The 10,454-nt window shown below is 42.4% G+C and overlaps 1 non-coding gene across 1 annotated transcript; it reads right to left on the reverse strand.

Annotated features, from left to right (window-relative positions):
• Positions 1–9,681: 9,681 nt before the first annotated feature.
• On the reverse strand, positions 9,682–9,845 carry LOC142474146 (U1 spliceosomal RNA). Its single transcript, XR_012790133.1, has one exon. It is a non-coding gene; the product is annotated as a U1 spliceosomal RNA (small nuclear RNA).
• Between the last annotated feature and the right edge of the window lie 609 nt (positions 9,846–10,454).

Genomic DNA, 10,454 nt, shown 5'->3' on the forward strand with positions numbered 1-10,454 from the left:
TTTTGCGAGAGTGTACGCAACAGCTCTACTCTGGGGGCCATGATGTTCACTTTTAAATGTCACATCTTCTTTAATATACACTAATGCAACATAGAGCGCTCCCAGGTGGTATCGAATTGGTCTAACTGCATCAATACGAGGCTCCCAACATGTTTCACAGACTCTCTTTAGTGTTAAATTGGGTAAGGATTTTAAAAGAATGATTTATCTGTTGGTGGACCTGGGGAAGAAATTATACAACGGTTGAATTAAGCCCAAAAATTAAATGGCACCTATATTGGGTTTGGCAGTGTTGTTAACCACTAGGTTCAAATAATGAGAACTACATGGTACATAAAACGCACGTGGGTTCATGTTCAACATGTCTTTGAACTCCATTATGCTTTCCCCGCATATTTGCAGCATTGTCATAGCTTTGGCCCTGCATATTTTCTACATTTATATTGAGATCCAATAGTTCCTTTATTATCCAATCACTTAAGATGATGTCATTTCTGCCAAAAAATAAAATGGAAGCCATCACATGGTACATCCACCAATTAGATTGGTGGATATATCATTTGTCAGTCAAATGTGATGTCACAGGCCTTATATAAGGTCTGTCATGTCTTATTTGACCCTAAGAAGCCGTCTGATCAACATCTCCCGGACCTGTGAAGAAGAAAAAACTACTCACCCGGGCCCACTCTTCCAGCAACTGAGGATCATGGACCCACCCTCCCCATGGCTTTCTTTCACCCCCCCTCCCCATGTCTCTTTCATCCCCCCATGTCTCTCTATCGCCTCCCTCCCCATGTCTCTTTCACCCCTCTCCCCATGTCTCTTTTTCACGCCCCACCCCATGGCTCTCTTTCACCCCCCTCTCTATGTCTCTTGCACCCCCTCCCCGTGTTTCTCTATCATCCCCCCCCTCCAAATGTCTCTCTATCACCCCCCCTCTAAATGTCTCTCGATCACCTCCCCATGTCTCTTTCACCCTCCCCTCCCAATGTCTCTTCACCCCTGCTCCCATGTCTCTTCACCCCTGCTCCCCATGTCTCTTTACCCCTGTTCCCATGTCTCTTCACCGCCGCTCCCCATGACTCTTTCACCCACTCCCCATGTCTCTTTCACCCACTCCCCATGTCTCTATATCACCCCCTACCTATGTCTCTCTTTCACCCTCCTCCCCTCGCCATGTCTCTTTCACCCCCCTCCCCTCACCATGTCTCTCCTTCACCCCCCTCCCCTCGCCATGACTCTCATCCCTCCACCTTCCTTCCACATGTCATAAACTCACACACACTCTCACACTTAACAATTCTTGGTATATCTATAGAGGGTATTACTGTGCATCTGTATTATTTTTTAGTATAATGCTACTAGTAGTAGTACTTTTTTTTAAACAACTCTGAATTAAAATTTTAATGTATCATAATGTAACAATCATTTTTTGTTTCTATAGCAACCATTTACAAAGTCACATCCCCTTCCTATTTTGAAACAGGCTCTGGCAACCCCCCCCCCCCTTTTTTGAACACTGCCCTCTCCCTAGCTGTGCAAAACTCAATTGTATCCAGTGACTGCCTGGTCACATGATCACCCCAGAGAACTTTGCATTTTTGGTCCTCTTCTGCTACACTGGCAACCATTTAGTGAACCCCCGAGCCGAATCTTCACCGATCAATCGCAACTTAGCTAATTACTTATCAATGTGTGGATTGTATTGATGCACATATCAAAGGGATTTTTTTTTTTAAACGACAGCTTGGACTGCTGCTTTAAAGGTGGGCAGAGTAAGTTTGGAAACGGGGAGGAGTCACAGACCTCCAAACAATTTAAATCTGCGCACACAAACCCATGTAAACTCAACCCCAGACCCACCTCACCATATATATTTGTCTTAAGGAGTGCTACTGGGTATGTGACATTGTACAATATAAACACAAGGAAGAGAAGCCCAATGCAACATGATCCTCCGCCGACTTAAATTTAACATGTCAAAAACAGAACTCCTTATATTTCATGCCAAACCTGGCCCTACTACCACCTTCCACATTACTGTTGGAAGAACTACTATACATGCAGTAGCCCAAGCACGCTGCCCTGGGGGTCACAGACTCCTCTCTCACATTCAAAAGGTAGCTAAACCTGTCGTTTTTTCTTCCGCAAGATACACCCTTCCACTGTTGCTCGACAGCTAAAACTCTGACACAGACCCTCATTCTCTACCATCTCAAATACTGGAACCTTCTGCTGTCCGGTCTTACTGCCTCTCACCTGTCTCCCCTACAATCTATCCTAAACGCTGCTGCCAGAATCACTCTACTCTTTCCTAAATCTGTCTCAGCGTCTCCCCTGCTGAAATCCCTCTCCTGGCTTCCTATCAAATCCCGTATCTCACACTCAATTCTCCTCCTCACTTTTAAAGCTTTACACTCTTCTGCCCCTCCTTACAGCTCAGCTCTAATTTCTCGCTATGCACCATCCCGACTCTTGCGATCCGCCCAATGATGTCTTCTATCTACCCCTTTTGTATCTAAAGCCCTCTCTCGCCTTAAACCTTTCTCACTGACTGCCCTCACCTCTGGAGTGCCCTTCCCATCAATACCCGACTAGCACCTTCTCTATCCACCTTTAAGACCCACATTCTAACACATCTGCTTAAAGAAGCATGTGAGTAGCTCCGAGGCTGATACTATAGACCGCATACAAAAAGCTTGGCCCATTGCAGACGCACTTACCAGAACGCCGTCCTACTGTCTCTGTATGTTCTACCTACCAATTAGATTGTAAGCTCTTCAGAGCAGGGACTCCTTTTCCTAAATGTTACTTTTATGTCTGAAGCACTTATTCCATGATCTGTTATTTGTATTATTTATATGATTGTCACATGTATTACTGCGGTGAAGCGCTTTCTACATAAATGGCGCTATATAAATAAAGACATACAGTACATACATACATACAACATACAACATGACAAAGCATATAGTTAAATATTTATCTGTTTCTCTCTCATAAGTGGGTCCGACTTACTTATCTCTCTCTCTCTCTCACTCTCTCTCTCTCTCTCTCTCTCTCTCTCTCTCTCTCTCTCTCTCTCTCTCTCTCTCTCTCTCTCTCTCTCTCTCTCTCTCTCTCTCTCTCTCTCTCTCTCTCTCTCTCTCTCTCTCTCTCTCTCTCTCTCTCTCTCTCTCTCTCTCTCTCTCGTATCATCAAGAGGGTAATCTAAAGTTAATTTGCAGAAATTCAATAACCCTTGCATTTGTAAATAGTTTCTTTAGTAAATAAAGAGTTCAATTGAAATAGATACATTTTATTGAAGAGTTTTAATATATTCTTAGTAAAATATGTTACAAACTGACTTATAAATATAAATCTTATTTACAGATAGTCACAGAGATTGGCATCAGTTACAGATTAGTCAGGGTTTTTTTTTGTTTTTTTAGGGCTTAAGTATCTCATGGGGGAAATAAGTCTGGATGGTGGGTATCCGTAACGTTTAGAGATGTTATGATCCTTCTGCCTCTGAACAAAGCACTGTAGCCTCCCCTTGGAGGTATGTTGACAGGCTTACTCCCTCTCCAGTTGTGATTTCCTTTTCATAGCCTCTCTCTCCTCTCTCTGTTCTGGTGGAATAGGTATGGAAACCTCAAGCTCTTGGAGAGGCTGTTGACAGAAGGATGGAGTGAAGTTGTCCACTCTGCTGGGTACATTGATAGGAAGCTGCAGGTTAGAAAGCTGGTGCTTCTGGTTGAAAGGAGCTTGAATGGGGATAGTGGTTTGGCTGACCTTTTTAATGCATGTCACTGCAGCTTTCCGTTCTATGGATATCACTGGGAAGTGTTTGGGATTCTCTATAACTGAAGCTTTGTTTTCCCCACGTTGTTTGATTTCACTGGTTTTAATGCCAGGAGATGGAATGGGGATAGTGGTTTGGCTCACCTTTTCAATGCATCTTACTGCAGCTTCCTGTTCTATGGATATCACTGGGAAGTGTTTGGGATTCTCTATAACTGAAGCTTTGTTTTCCCCATGTTGTTTGATTTCACTGGTTTTAATGTCAGGTCTTGTGTACTCATGTATTTTAAATAGCCCAGGCCTGGCATTAATACCGACACCTTTAATTCCAGAAATACTGTCCTGTTTTTTGGCCATGAACCTTTTAATCGCATCAGTAAGAGACCACTGAACATGAGAAGCAGAAGTCTGGCTTTGGCGTCCTTGCATTGGTCCAAGCTTATTTCCAAGTGTAATGGATTCTGCGGGTGCCCCTGGACCTGTGGGACCTGCTTTTTTACCCAATGGGTGAAATACTTGAACAGAGTTAATCATTTGGAGGCTGAGGTTGCTGTGATGGGGCTTTCACCTTTCCTTGTTCAGAAGGTTCCAATGACTTCTTGCCCTTCCCAAGAACTTCTGAATTCACTCCAGGCTGATTAGCACTTTTTCTTTTGAGAGCTTTGGGGTTATTATCAGTACCACAAGCCAGCGCTTGCTCAAAACTGAAAACGCTGGTCTGGTTCTTTGTTTTCTTCACTAGCTGCTTAATATTGCTGTTCTGTTTACGTTTGATCCCCATCTCTTGAGGTGTCTTCCGCTCAGGACTATGAGTAACTGCAGGAGACTTTGCATCTTTACATTTGATCCCCATCTCCTGAGGTGTCTTCCGCTCAGGACTATGAGTAACAGCAGGTGTTTTTGCATATTTACGTTTGATCCCGATCTCCTGAGGTGTCTTCCGCTCAGGACAATGAGTAACTGCAGGAGTCTTTGCATTTTTAAGTTTGATCCCCATCTCCTGAGGTGTCTTCCGCTCAGGACTATGAGTAACTGCAGGAGTTTTTGCATATTTACGTTTGATCCCCATCTCCTGAGGTGTCTTCCGCTCAGGACTATGAGTAACTGCAGGAGTCTTTGCATCTTTACGTTTGATCCCTATCTCCTGAGTTTTCTTCAGTTTAGGATTAATATGAGTAACAGCAGGTGTCTTTGCATCCATTGTACCTTCACGGCTTTGCTGCATCTTTTCAGATACCTTATTGGAAATGTGGGCACCTGAGAGACAAACACGTTTCATCTTTTTTAACAGAACAGCCTCGTCACCAGATTGTGGGCCATGGGGTGACTTCCCTGGTATAGGAGCAGAAGAATGATTTACTGGCTTTGACATTGGTTTTACCTTCTTTTGCAGTGCAGTTTGAGGGACTTGATCCTTTGCAGCTGAATAAAGGATCTTTTTCTTCTTTGTTTCCACTTTGGAGCACTTTGGTACCCCCTCAGACTTTGACGGACACTCAGTCTTCACTGAACTCAGCACGTTATTACGAACCTTCTGAGCAATATGTGAGGGGGCCTTCACCTCTGAAGATCTCTTCGCCATATCTTTTAACCCACCCCTTTTCCACACTGGCACATATAACTCTTTGTTGCTTTGCACATCAATATGTAACTTTGAGAGGTGGCTCAGCTTCCGAGCTGGTTGAGTTGGGTACATTAGAGGTGGTTCACTTTTTTCATTAGCAGCAAGCTGAACTGCTCCTTGTGTAATTAAACTGGCCTGGGAAATATGTTGGGCTCCAAGCGAGGTCTGACACACTGTAACAAAATCAAAAAGGAGAAATAATCAATTATCATAAATACCAACACATTGTACATAATAACACAAAGGAAGAAAAGCAAACACATGCTTAATCCCTTCAGTATTGGCGAGGACTACATACTGTAGAGTTCTATATATTTGTAACACTACAGTGGCGAATGACCGTAATTAAAGATCTTTATAACAGGTAATGGTATCGGTCAAGGAGAAGATTTTGAACAATGATTAGTAAAGATTCTCCATATCTCACCTTGTAAGGTCTGCATTCCTCTAAGGGGTATGAATGGTGGCTGCTGAAGTTGTGCATACTGGGTGGCCATTATACAAGGCCCTATTGTAGCACGTCTTTCCAAATGTGTGTTGGGACGGAAAGTAACAGGCTGCGTTGTGGCTTCTCCCCTAACCTGTCCTGCAAATCCTGTGTATCCTCCTGTAGCAGTGTGGTAGAATCCTCCGTTCATGTCCGATACACGAGGGTAAGCGCGTGTTGCCTGTGGGATCTGCTGTAGATACATTGGTGTTCCTGCAGACCCTTGTTGCAAAATCATGCCTTGGGCCCCATGTCTGTAGACTTCTGTATTCCTCCCTACTGGGTGGAAGCTGTTGCTCCATGAAGGGTAAGCATTGGTGACTGCAGGAGCACTGCAGGTCGGTGGAGGGTTCACAGCAGAGGCATTTAAAAACTGATCTGTAAGGAAGAAAGGTAAAAGTGAAGGGCGTGAAAAGCACAATCAAGGCACATTTCTTTAACACACGGGGACTCAACTCCAGTCTTCAAGCCCCCGCAACAGGTTAACTTTTCAGGATAATCCAGCTTTAGCACAGGTGGCACAATCACTCAATCAGCCTCTGATTGAGTCACCTGTGCTGAAGCAGGGACTGATTGAGCCAGCTGTGCTGAAGCAGGGACTGATTGAGCCACCTGCGCTGAAGCTGGGATATCCTATAAGCCTGACTTTGGGGGGTTAGGACTGCTTTAACAGACCTGTGAAAAGATATTCTTGATATCAAATACATATGAAATACATAGAGATGCTCACTTGGCTTGGTATTTTTATTTTGCCTTTAAAATATTTGGGGTTTTGGTTCTGTTTTTGAATAAAGTTTTTGGGGGTCTTTGTTTTGTTATGAATAGCAAGCACTAACAGGGAAAATGGCTTGCTGGGAAACACATTTATTTGATTATCAATGTTACAGACCGCTACTCTGATCAATAGTGGTCAGAAGCTTCAATATTTTAAATACATTTTTAAGCAAGCTCCATTTACAGTAAAGCATAAAGCAACTGAAAATATTCCTGTATATTCATTTGCATGTCTTAGACAGGTCTGAAACCCTGTCTTTCACCCTTATTACCCAGCACACAGCACTTCCACTGCAGCAAGGGATTCTGGGAAATGATATGCAAATGAGCACACAGTGCCACCTTTTATCTCAAGCTCACATTACATGAGCAACCCATAGCCAATGCATGCTGCTTTAGACACAGCTTTTAAGCAAGGGCTTGGGAGATGCAAAGCCAGTAAACCCACTCACAGCATATATATATATATATATATATATATATATATATATATATATATATATATATATATATATATATATATATATATATATATATATATATATATATATATATATATATATATATATACACATTAATGATGTGCTGGGATGTAACACAGACAGAAAACTATTCCTAGGTAGTTTTCGACACCAAGTGGCAACTGACATATATAACTTGTGCAGTCCATCACCTGCTTTCATGTCCACCTCTGAACACAATGACAATTGTAGATGTACCATAGCTTTCGGAACTGGATCTTTAAAAATAAAAAAATAAAAATTGCCTGTTCCTACAGTGGTAGTTTGTGGTAATATTATGGTGTGGTATTCTGAGACATGTCTGGTATATTGAGGTATCTGGAGGAGCACTCAGGTCAGCTATATCTGTAAATCAAGTGGCAGATTCTGCCCTCGTTTTGTGGCTTTGTTTTTTTGGGGGCCTTTGCATAACTGTAGAGTAGTGGTTTCCAACCTTTTTTTGGTTAAGGAACCCAATGTGAAATTCTGTGGGACCCCAACCCTCTCTAACAGCGAGTCTAAGATGAGATGCATTGTAATATATCCCAACCCTATCTAATAGCGTGTCTGAGATCAGATGAAGTGTGAGGAACCCCAACCCTCTCTAATAGCGCTTCTAAGATCTGATGCATTGTACTGTAAATTCTTCTGTATTAAGTACAATTTTAAAATGACCTGAAATTACAGCGAACTCTTTAGGGATGCCCGGGGAATCCTAGGGTTCCTAGGATCCGTGGTTGAAAAACACTGCTGTAGACAATAATTTAAGGATATGGCTGAAAGTAGTCGAACATTACACCCCAGGGTGTAGAATTGGTCCAATAGTTATTGACCTAAACTTAGGGCAAGGAAAAAGCACGCCTTATACATAACTAATCCTACTGTATACACTAAGGTCCCTGTGTCTTTTTTTACTATCCCATAGATCCCATAGACGTTTGCCGCTTTGACATTTATGTATACAGTACATGTGTTCTTTTCTATACATTACTGTTCAAATCATTTAAGATTTTGAATTACAAGCCAGATATAAAAGTAAATACAATAAAAAAAATGTGTGTATGTATCTATAAGAGATCAGTTTTGACATTTATAAAAAAAATATTATCCGATCAAGGCCACGTACCTAACCCCTTGTGTGTTGTCTACCCCCCCCCCCCCCCCATCCGTCTTCTTTTTCCCATCCATTGATAGGGTCATATTATCTGTTCTGTACCCCATAAAACATTGTGCAAGTAAACAATTCAAAAATATAGATATTATCCATTTCTTTTTGGGTATGTAAAGGTCACATTGCTTCCTACCTGCCATGATACAGAGTTAAGGTGGAGATAATTAGTCTCTCTGTACAGCACCACACTTTTCCTATCTCTGAGATGTCCACGAAACTACCGGTTTCCTTTGGGAACTAATTCAAGTCACGCACAAACAAGTTTACATTTGTGTATTTATCTCAGTCTCTAAGGCGATTCCATGATGTCATTACAGAACACGGCTGCTGGCATCTCCTAGGAGGCTCAATGATGCTGTCTCGTGATGTCATAATAGAGAAATCAGTTACTTTGACATTTAATTTCAAGTGGTTGAGAAGTAGTTAACTACAGTAGAGTAGCAGTCATAAAAATCACAGCTGCTGTGATACATTGTATTACGTACATTGGGTGACACAAGTACACATATGGACAGTGCCACTGACAGCAGTGGGATCAACATACTGTATCACTGGGTTCAAATGCATTGACTTCATGGCAAGATAAAGTATCATCCCCTTATGTATGTCACATGTAAAACGCTGAGAAGTTACTGTGTATGTCAAACAGAATAAATAACACCACCTGCACGGATACAATCAGTCATTTGTCAGCTCCTACTAAGGCCAGGCTCAGTATTTCTCCTTTTTAAACACATTTGAAGCTCTCTCTCTGTGGTCTATGTATCAAGGCAATTTTGGAGCAAAACCCTGCACTTACTGTATTTACTGTATCTAAGCCTTTTGCTCCAAATTGTGCCCCATCTTCCTCAGCTTGTACATTGGGGAGAGTCAGTAGGAGGAGTTGGGGGGGAGTTACATGGTGCACAGATTATAATGAGATGTATCACATTCTGCATCTGTCCCAGCATGCACCATGGGGAGAGTCAGTAGGAGGAGTTGGGGAGGAGTTACATGGTGCACAGATTATAATGAGATGTATCACAGTCTGCGTCTCTGCCCCAGCATGCACCTTGGGGAGAGTCAGTAGGAGGAGTTGGGGGAGTTACATGGTGCACAGATTCTTTTGAGATGTATCACAACTTGCATATCTCTGATACTTTTTTTTTTTAACCTTTTATTTGCCCCCCAAAAATCCTCCATATCTGAAGTGCCATAAGTCTAACATTGACCAGGCCCAAAGCCCAAGCAGTGGCAATAGCAGCTTGTCTGAACAAACACCTGTGCTGTGGGTGGTGGTGGTTGTTGTTGTTGTTGTTGTTGTTGTTGATTTTTGTTTCTGTTTTTTCTAACAGTCCAAAAACAGGGGAGAGCGCGCACGCAGTCCCCCACTACCAGAAATTGTGCAGTCGAGTTTCCCGCATGTGGGGAAATCGCAGAGGTCAGCTAGCTCCAAGTGCAATGAGCAAGCCTCGCCCTGGGAGAGCCACCTGCAGGATCGTGGCTTTTTTTTTTTTTTTTTTTTTTTTTTTAAAGGTTTTTATTTCCACAGAAATAACTGTTACAACATTGGGTATTCCCAAGCATAAACGCAATAAAACATATATATCTTCAAACTCACAAATAACCCCCACCCAATCTTAAAGTTCTGAAATAAACTTTACATTGATCTATCCCAACGTAAATTCTCTTATATCTCTCTAAACATCCGGGTATGCCTTCCACGGTCTAGCTCCCAATACTATTTCATACGCTTTCATCGCCTTTTCCATATCCCTTACTGCCTCTGGCTTATCTCCCGGTTTTACTTTTACTAACGCCCTTGTTAAAACCCCATGTCCTGTTAAGCTCGCATTATATCGTCTTTTCCTTTCCAATTCCTTTTTCTCCCCTTGTTGTTTCTTTTTACTTTCCTTTTCTCCTGCTGATATTTTCCCTCCTTCACTCTCACTCCTGCTTGCTCCACTCACCATCCGTTTTGGTGCCTCTAACCCCCTTGCCTCTTGCTTACTTGATTCACATCCACTGCTACAAACAACTTCTATCCCTCCCACCTTTTCTTATTTCTTTTCTAGTCTTTGCTCTCTACTTCCTCCACTTTCAGACGAGGAGATCTCTCCCCAATCACTCCCACTG

Source organism: Ascaphus truei (genome assembly GCF_040206685.1).
Source record: "Ascaphus truei isolate aAscTru1 chromosome 13 unlocalized genomic scaffold, aAscTru1.hap1 SUPER_13_unloc_8, whole genome shotgun sequence".
Classification (NCBI taxonomy): domain Eukaryota; kingdom Metazoa; phylum Chordata; class Amphibia; order Anura; family Ascaphidae; genus Ascaphus; species Ascaphus truei.